Source organism: Dipodomys spectabilis, unplaced genomic scaffold, assembly GCF_019054845.1.
Source record: "Dipodomys spectabilis isolate Male_0828 unplaced genomic scaffold, ASM1905484v1 ptg000154l, whole genome shotgun sequence".
In the NCBI taxonomy this organism is placed as follows: Eukaryota; Metazoa; Chordata; class Mammalia; order Rodentia; family Heteromyidae; genus Dipodomys; species Dipodomys spectabilis.
The window spans coordinates 1,302,208-1,312,703 of record NW_024870831.1 but is presented as its reverse complement, the minus strand read 5'-3'; the positions used below and the strand labels follow the sequence as shown (position 1 = coordinate 1,312,703).

The following is a 10,496-nucleotide window of genomic DNA, read 5'->3' as shown; positions in this document are numbered from 1 at the left end:
ACATCTTTAAAATTCTTTTGTAGGGCTGGTTTGGTGGGGATATATTGTTTCAATTTTTGTTTGCTATGGAAGGGTTTTATTTGACCTCCGATTACTAAGGAGAGTATAGTTGGATAAAATATTCTTGGTTGATAGTTGTTTGTCTTTAGGGCATGGCTTACACCATTCTAGGCTCTTCTTGCTTTGATTGTCTCTGCTGAGAAATCTGAGGTGATTCTAATTCATTTCCCTTTATAGGTGATTGATATTTTCTCCATGACAACTTTAAGGATCTTTTCCTTGTTCTGAATTAATCCTTTGTGCATTATAATGTGACAATGGGATATCTTGTTCTGGTCTAGTCTATTGGGAGTTCTAAAAGCTTCTTGTATCTGAATGGACCTATCTTTTTGCATGTTTGGGAAGTTCTCTGCTAGGATCCTGTTAAACAAATTTCCTAGACCATTGACTTCTGGCTCTAGGTGTTCCTCTACACCCATTATCCTCAGATTAGGCCTTCTAATGGTGTCTTCCAAGGGTTGAATGTTGAATAGATCTATGATATTTCTTGGATTTGTCTTGGATGGTTGTATGTTCTTTCTCTATAATATCTAGGCTGTCTTCTATCCTCAGAATTCAATCTTCTGCATGGCCTATCCTACTATCCAGACTTTCTACTTTTTTTTTCTTTTCCTTCGAGTTGGTCAGTTTTTATGGCTTCTAATTCTTTGATGGATCTTTGTTTTAGATCTTGTATGAAATTCTTTCCTTCCTTAATTTCTTAATTTGGTGTTCAGTGTTTATTCTCAAATCACTTGGTGGATTGGTTATGGTTTCCTTGGACTCCCATTCCTTCTGTTGAGATCCATTCAGCATTCCCTTTGTGTACTCCCTGACTTCTATCAGCTCTCTGTTTATGGATTCCATGAATGCCTCTTGTGATCTTTGTCTATGCTCATCCCATTCTTGCAATTCCTTTATTACTCTTTGATTAGCTTCCTCACGTTCATGCAATTCCTGTAGTTCTCTTTGACTGATCTCAGCCTACTCACACAATTCCTTTATTTCTCTTTGAGTGTTCACAAGCTGCTCATGCAATTCTTTTATCTGTCTTTGAGTAGCTTTCTCACACCTATGAGCTTCCTGTTTTGACCTTTGGTTTGCCTCCTATCTCTCTATCATGCTCACACAGAGTCCTTTGCAGATTTTCAATTTTTTTTTTACCATGTTTACCATTAGTGTTTGTAGAGCTTTTTGGGAGCTCTCCACTGGATTATTCATCATCTGTTCTGTCCATGATTATCATGAGTGGGAGTTGAGATACCTGGACTTGCCATTTTTCTTGTATTTTTCCGGTTTATTCTGCCCATTTGGGATGAGAGTAACACCAGTTTGTGCTAGAAAATTATCATAAGGCAAGCATCAACAAAGTCTGTAGTTGCACAGTCAAAAGCCTGCAGATGTAATCTAGTTCAACAGATATATTTTTCAACATCAAACAACTATGTATTAATAGGCTATGAACCACAAAAAAGAATTTGGCAAACCAGAAATTATTAAGTTTAGTGAGAGGTGTGGATATAAATAAGAATAGAGGGATGTGGAAAGGTAGAGGGAAATAAGTTCAATAGAATGATAGTAGAGACTGGGAAAAAAAGAAAGAGAAAAAGAGACAAGCAAAAATAGTGAAACAAAAATTAAAAATTAAAAAGTGAAACACTGAAGAATGATGCAAATTAAAAACACAATATTCAGAGAAGGATGGGAATAGGATAAGAGAAGGGGAGGGATAGAAAGGAGATGTGAAAAGTTAAAAAATAAGAATGCTTAAAATTTTATATAGGTATATAGAGGTAGTATGGCTATTAAGGAATTTAATTCTAAGAGGTTTTGAATTCAGTAATAAATTTCTGGATTAAGTTGTACAAGGGGGGATAACGTCTAATAATCGACTACAGGTATATCTGAGAATGAGGAGAACAGCAATTAAATCATGCAAAGAAGAATGAATGAGAAGAAAAAGTGAAAAGAATGAGAAAGAAAGGAGAAAAGGGTCAAAAGGTCAGTAGAGCTAAACAAAAATGAAAAAAAGCACACACATACATATACCCCTAAAATAAAAATTAGAAGAGGAAGAGAAAAAGTTAATAGAAAACAATTTTTAAAGTTAAATATTAAAAATTTTCTTACTAGAGACCCAGAAAAACAAAAAAATCAAAAAAAGGTTGGACAAACTGGATTGCATGCAATTGCAGAGCTACTGCCTGGCAAAGGACATAGCTAGCAAGATCAATAGAAATCCCACGGATTGGGAGAAGATCTTCACTAGCCATACAACAGATAAGGGACTCATATCTAAAATATACTTGGAACTCAAAAAATTAAATCCCCCCCAACAACAAATCCTCAAAGAAACAACTGCCCAATAAATAAGTGGGCGAAAGGCTTAAAGAGAAACTTCTCTGAAGAAGAAAGAAGGATGGCCAATGGACACACGAAGAAACGCTCAACCTCCCTAGCCATAAAAGAAATGCAAATCAAAACAACATTAAGATACCACCTCACACCAGTTAGAATGGCAAAAATCAAGAACTCTAATAATAACAGATGCTGGAGCGGATGTAGACAGAAGGGAACCTTAATTCATTGTTGGTGGGACTGTAAACTTGTTCAACCACTTTGGAAAGTAGTATGGATGTTTCAAAAAAGACTCCACATAGAGCTCCCCTATGATCCAGCAATCCCACTATTGGGCATTTACCCAAATGTTTACAAACAAGACCACACTAAACCTACCAGCACAACTTTGTTTATTGCAGCATTATTTACCCAAGCTAAGATCTGGAACCAACCCAGATGCCCCTCAGTAGATGAATGGATCAAGAAAATGTGGTATATATACACACTGGAATTCTATGCCTCCATTTGAAAGAAGGACATTGGCCCCATTTTTTAGGAAATGGAAAGACTTGGAAAAGATTATATTAAGTGAAGTAAGCCTAGCCCAAAGAAACATAGATCCCATGGTTTCCCTTATTTGCAATAGTTAGTATATGTATCAGTCAAGCAGAAAAGGTCAGATAAGTGATGTTAGGAAAATGAACCCTAAGATATGTATTTAAATGTTTTTTTCTTTCATGCATTTGTGTCTATTGCATTTATAAGATTATTTCTTTGTTGCTTTGTATGTCCCTCCCCCACATTATAACCCCTGCTTTCAATGTATTTGATGTCGGTATAATTTGTGAAGGGGAAGGGGAAAACAAGTCATTTATATAAGGATACAGGTGGACCTGTTGCAACAATGAGAAGTACAAGTTGTCATGTCGAAAACGAACTTTACTACTTTGGTGGGGGGGGTGGGGGCAGGATTTGGTTCCGGGGCAGGGGGAGGCTTGGAAGGGGAAAAAAAGGAGGTGGCTACAATGCTTGATAAGAAATGTACTCATTATCTTGTCCATGTAATTGTAACCCCTTTGTAAAGTTTTTTCACAATTAAAAAAAATTAATTAAAGGTACCAAAAGAGTTCTTTGCTTTTTTTGGGTGAGATGGGAAGATCCTGTATTTCTCTTGTGTCCATATCCAGTCTCTTTTTGGAGTCTCTGGTCTGCTTGTGGTGTTTTACTTTCCTGTAACTTTATTGTTTTCTTAAGTCAGGTTGTTTGAGTAGGCAGAAAAATGCTTTGCTTTACCCAGGATATTGTCATCCTCCTTCCAGGCTAGTTCAATGGGAGGGATATCTGCTTTGAGTATCCCAAAAGAGGGTGATGGCTGTTTCTTCTACTTTGGAGATGCTGTGATGGGGTAGGTTCTGGGTAGTGTTGAGGCCTTTCATCGAACAGTAGCTTTGCTCTGAGGGGCTAGCTTCTGAGGTAGTCACAGAGCCCAGCCAGGAGCCATTCTCAGGGTTTACTGTTACTGAATTTCAATTGATTGTCTAGACTGTTGTAGGGAGAGGCAGTCTGTGGCTCTGTTTATCCAGTGAAGAAAGCCGCTCCTGGGGCTGTTGCAGGACTGGGCTGGGTGAATTTTCCCTGGGTGGAGCTGAGCCTGGAAGTTCAGGTTAGATTCCTGTGAACTGCTAAATGACTTTTTGTTTTCATCCAAGGACTGAGTTGGAGCTAGCTGCACAGCCAGGCCTTTGCCAGTATCACAGAGGGAGATCTCCGGTAGTGGGCAGGGAGGGGTAGCCTTCCCATCTCTGTTCCCTGAGAAGGAGTGAGGAAGACAGGCTCCTACTCACACAGGAGTCTGGTTCCTGGGTCATATCTGGGCCTGTGGTCTGAAGGATGAAGATGTCTGCTCCTTGTCAATTCTTGCTGGTGTTGAGTAGAATCCTCTTGCTTACTGTGTCTGGTGCCTTTGTCCTAGACTCTCTGTGTTGCAGGTATGGTGGCTCCGGCCACGACTGCCCCTGCCACATTCGCAAACATGGCTGTTGGCAAGTGCTCAGATTTGTCTCCTGGCCTGGATTTTTCCTCTCTGGCCTAACACTCTGTACTGTGGTTGCACACTTGGTGTGATTCTCTAGCTTAGGACTCTTCACTGGAGCACTGAAACTGCTTTCTATATGAAAGCTTGTTTAGCTTCCAGCTTCTCCTCAGCTATCTTCCCGGAACCCTAAGTTTAAATTTTAAATGACAAATTCTTTTCAATTCCTTTCACTCGGGAAGAGGTGTGGATAGATAAGTGATATGGGCAGAATCAGAATTATTCAGAAGGTTCTAAATGGATGTTTACCTAGTTTTCTCTCAGCTGGATCATAGAATACAGACTGTCCTAACTGGAAAAGTTACCCTTCCGAGGTTTTCTGCATATAAACACTCCATCAACATTTTGACTACCAAGGTATTAGTACCTGGTCACTTTTTTTTTTTTTTTTTTTTGTCGGTCATGCAGGCTGAACTCTGGGCCCTGGCACTGTCCCTCACCTTTTTAGCTCAAGGCTAGTGCTCTACCACTTGAGCCACCGTGCAGCTTCTGGCTCTTTTCTGCTTATGTGGTCCCGAGGAATCGAGCCCAGGGCCTGATGCATGCAAGGCAAGCACTCTACCACTGAGCCAACCTTCCAGCCCCTCCATCAACATTTTATTAGAGAATTATTCAAGATTAGCTATATGTTGATTGATAGTGACTGATCATGAGAGAAAGTTGAGGGAAAACCATCTACACTTCAGTGAGGTTCTGATTTGTGCTTCACAAAATGTTATGAAAGCTCTACATGAGAAATCTAGCAGCTGCATGTCTAAAAAGTCCTTGGGTTGTTACATTTTCTGATATTGTCTCAATTCACATACTTCTCCTTGTAGTTCCGTACTATTTCAATGATGCTGTATTAGCTCCTCATTACAATTTGCAGACTGGTCTTTTTATGAAATTTGTGCTTTTCAAAATTGCTCTCCAAATTCCTTCCACAAACTGCATACAAAATTTATCTGAAATAATTTGTATCTGTTTATAGTGCATATACATATAGAATGTAGTAAAAATTCTCATAGCAATTATACTGCACTAGCTTGTGGGCAGATTCTAATGTAAATAATATACTGTGTTCATGTAGAGTTTTTGAGTATCCAAAGTAATAAGCCTGTGGTTCTAAAGCCAATACCTTACTTATATTGAGTGACAAATACATCTTCATATAAGCAGAGAAGTTTTCCTTGTATCTTTTTAACATATATTTTTATTATAAATACTGTATAGATGGGTTACAGTTACGTAAGTAAGGTAATGAGTACATTTCTTATTGAGCATTGCTACCCCCTCCTTTGTTTTTCCCCTACCATCCCTTCCCTTCAAACCTCTCCACCTCCCCCCTTCACCCATCCTCTGGTAGAGTGTCTTGTATATTTCATTGTTACATAGGTCAACCAGTATCCTTATATCTTAAATGAAGAAATCCTGGCTTGATTTATGCTGATTCTACCTGTGTAGACACATCTAAAATCACTGGGCAAGTCCAAGAGCACATAAATGCCATCATTTTTTTGTCAGTTGGTATAATTGTGTTCTACACATTTATTGACAGGTTACAAATTATTCTCAAACTTTAAAACATTAAAAATACTTTCTTTTTTTTCTTGTTTTCTTGGCCAGGAAATCAGCAAGACCTCAGTCAGCATTTCTCACATAGGAATTTTCACATGGGTTAGTTAAATGTATATGTAGAGTCCAGTTTTCTGAGGACTCACTCATCTGCCTAGGAATTCATGCTGGTTGTTAGAAAAAGAGCTCAAGTAAGGATGCCATTTAAACCCTTATTACTTTACTCTTTACCAGGGTATTCTCCTGCTACTTTGGTTGTTGAGAGTGTCTACAAGAGTAAGCATTACCTGAGGAGCAAGGAGACACCATATGAATTATACTTACTGAGGTTTCCAAGTGACTTGCTATCACTTATACTGCATTTTGTAAGTCAAATCTCTCTAAAACTACCTGTTTTAAGAGATAAGAGGAGTGGTAAATGAACTCTTAGGGACAAATACATCTTCAAGATATATTGTTCCAAGTATTCCGTTTAAGTCATATTCAATAACTGGTGAAAATTGTGTTGGCTGAAATTATGTGTCTTTCTCCATGTCTGCATGTATCCATGTGTATATGTATGTGTGTGAATAGAAACATACATGTGTACATCATAGCTTATATCATCATTTATTCCTTGCTAATAAATAAAGTAAGGAATTCCTAAAGTTTTAACAGAAACTGTGTAGTTAAAATCTTAACTCTTCACTCTGCTTCTTTACACAAAGACTTTGCAACTTCTCATTAATAAAGTTTTCATAAACTCTGAAATGTACATACTTAGTACTTAATGTCTGCTACCAAAAATCTTAAATACTTTACAGAAAAGTTTTAGACCTGCCAAACAGTCCTATTTTTGGCATATATAAGCAAAATCCCAAAATTAAGCATATTTAAAACATTAAAACTTAAGAGTTGCTGCAATGTTCATTTTGACAGGTGCCTTGTATAGAATAATTGAATTCTTCCTCCTACACATCTCTTGAACTACAAATATCAGGAATTATTTTGTTTTTGGCATGTCTATATTGATTTTATTCTTAAATGTGTGCTTATGTAAGAAATACATGATTCTAAAATTTCACAACTATTCTTTTGAACCTACTTTTTGTTGGATTGTCTAGTTTAATAAAATCAATAAAAATTATACTTTCTATATAATAAATGTACTGTGCTCAATTTAGTCACATACACTAACATTGGAATGATACAGAGAAGATTAGCATGCACCCTGCACAAGGATGACATGCAAATTCTTGGAGCGTTCCATATTTTTACAACAACAGCTGCTGAAAGGTATGTGGCAACAAAGGAACCATACTGCCTTCTTGGTGGGAGTGTAAACTTGTTCAGCTACTTTGGAAAGCAGTATGGAGGTTCCTCAGAAGAATCCACATAAACCTTCCCTATGACACAGTAATCCCACTTTTGGGGATTTACTCAAATGATCATAAACAAGACCATACTAAAACTACCAACACAACGATAGTTATTGAAACATTATTTACGATAGCTAAGATATAGAACCAAACCAGATGCACCCATTAGATGAATGGATCAATTAAATGTGGTATATATACACAATGGAATTCTATGCCTCCATCAGAAAGAATGACATCTCCCAATTTGTTAGGAAATGGAAAAAAAAATATTGAGTGAAGTAAGCCAAGTCCAAAGAAACATAGGTCTCATGATTTCCCTTATTTTCAATAACGAATTTATGTCTGGGATAAGCAGAAAATTTCAAAAGATATGTGAATATAACCAGATCAGATGATGTTAAAGAAATTGAACCCCAAGATAGGGACACTAGTGGTTTTTTGTTTCTTGCTATTGTTTCTAACGTACTTATAATGTGCGATGTCATTTTTTTTTTTTTTTTGGTTTCTCTGTATGTTTCTCCCAATGCTATAACCCCTGTTTTCTCTGTATTTGAAGTTGGTGCACTTACATCTTGTATGTATGCTTCTCTAATTTGGGGAGGGGAAGGGAAAAAATGCTCAAATAGGGATACAGGTTGACCTATTGTAACAATGAGATGCACAAGACACTATGTTGAAAAATGAACTTTACAATTTAGGCAGAGGAAGGAAGGGTAAGGGGAGTGTACTTGTGGAGGTGTGAGGGAAGGGATGATAGGGGAAATATAAAGGAGAAGGTAACAATGCTTGTTAGGAAACGTACGAGTTTCCTTGTTCTTGTAAATGTGACCCCTCTGCACAGTATTATTACAAAAAAAACATACAAAATGTTCTGAGATGAAAGAGTTTATTTCCTCTATTTTACCCATATAATATCGTTAACAAAGAAATTAATGCAGAACACTGATATGAAGGTAATTTGAATAAATGTGTGTGTGTGTGTGTGTGTGTGTGTGTGTGTGTGTGTGTGCGGCAGCACGCAAGCGAACACACACGTGGATGCGAACACACGCCATGCATGTATATTGGTGTGCTCAGAGTTTAATATCGGGGCTTCAAGGTCTTGTTAGGCCTTTCCTGTCTAGATTGGTGAGCTACTCTATAAGCTACACCTCAGTTCCTGGCTCTTTGCTACTTCATTAAACATTTTGAAAAATAATTTCATGAAGGTTTTTTTTTTTTTTTTTTTTTTGGCGCTGATTGGTTCCCAAGTGTTATCCACAGATCTCAGTCTCCTGAGCAAATATTCAGAGTAGATAGGATTATAGGTGTGACCAGCCAGCACAAGGCTTTTAGAATAATTTTAAAAGTAAAAGAAAATTTATTTCATGGAGGCCTGTTTTATCATCTAATTTGAAAGACTTTTGGAGTGATTATATGCCAATTTAATTCGTTTGGAGATTAAAAGAGAGTAAGTGATGATATTTAAAAGTTTTAGTACTTTTTAAAAAAGAAACTGGAACTGTGGGACAGAAGAAATTTGGCTGTCTTCAGACCTCAATTTGTAAGCTCAGCTCTGTGCATGATAACCCAATGTCACCAACACAGTCTGTATTGAAGACAAAATGTGACAAAAAACAATCACTATGGGCAATATTTGCTAGGCTGTTATTTCCTGGACAATATGAATATTGAATTGAGAGTGTAAGAGAATGGAGAGATTTTACCCACCTTCTTGGTATTGCTGAAAGACTTTTGGAAACTTTGATTCATTTCCTTCCTCACTGTGCGTGTCTTTGGGCCATGCACTTACTGTCTTTAACTACAATTTTTCCCAACACTACAATGGTAATAACATTAGCATTATAGCAAATGTTATCTTAAGAATTAAGAGAATAAAACTTGTGAAACACTTAACATAAACCTATGAATGAGCTTTGAGTTTAGCCAGCATTCTTTTTTAAGTACTAAATAGTATGTGATAAGTAGTACAGAAACCATTACATGTAGTGTGAGCAACCAGAAGTAATATCTATTGACCATGCTCTGCTTCCAAGGAAGCCAGGTGGATAACTTCTTATGCTGTAAATCAAACTAGTTATCTTATGTCGTGATAGTGCAAAAATATCAGAGACAGAACGATGAATGAAGGTTGTAGACTGAGGTGAAATCCATATGAAAATATGCAAATCTGATAAAACATCAAAGTAAGCAGTATGTTGTGTTTTACATCATTTATGTTACATCACAAAGATAAGGAAAACCTAGAAGAATAAATTGTCTTTTTGATATTCTATCATAGGTCCTTAGAAGGATGAACACTTTCTTCATCATCAGATGAGGGGAACTATATTTTTTGTTTGCTTCCTTCCATTTATTCTTCAATTTGAAATCTGAACTACATGAGACTGAAAGAAACCAAGTGAAATGAGTCATGCAGGCTTTGGTAAGAGCAAAGTAAAATAAATAAAATATATATAGCCTTGTAAAATGTCTAACTAAACTGAGTTATATAGTCTCAAGCGTTAACAGAAAATGATTTAAGCAATATCATGTTATTAAAAAATTAAAAATGTTAGGAGCTGCTTAATTTTTTTCCTTTCTACTACCTTGAATTAATTATTGATTTTCTATAGAGAGATTAAAGATGAGATTAACAAGAAACTTGATTAAAAATGAGCAAAATTTCTGAATAAACATGTTTTCCAAAAAGCCATGAAAATCGCCTGTGGATTTACAAATTTGTATTTAATACAACTTCTATGCTGGCTTAATGCTTTGTGAGGAGTTCACTAGAGAAATGTAATTCAAAATTACTATGATACTACTTCTTAACTGTTATAACTCTTATCAAAAATATCCAAGGAACCAGGTATGGTGGTAAAGACTGGTAATTCCAAGTGATTGGAGGTTGGAGTAAAAGTATTTGAGTCTAAGGCCAGTCTTGGATACTGCACACAGTAAAAACCTGCCCTTTAAACAAACTCAAAAGGTAATAATGTTGGCTGGCGACACTGTGGAGAAAAGGAAATTTTCTACACTCTTGGTCAAAATACAGGTTAGTGTTCTCGTTGTAGAAAGTAGTATGCAGTTTTCTAAAGAAATCCAAAGTTGAAATAATCACACACAAT

General features: G+C 36.6%; 1 non-coding gene across 1 annotated transcript; it reads left to right on the top strand.

Moving 5' to 3' along the window:
- Window positions 1–7,175: 7,175 nt before the first annotated feature.
- LOC122118494 lies at window positions 7,176–7,280 on the top strand. The gene has a single exon (XR_006149381.1). It is a non-coding gene; the product is annotated as a U6 spliceosomal RNA (small nuclear RNA).
- Window positions 7,281–10,496: the final 3,216 nt, after the last annotated feature.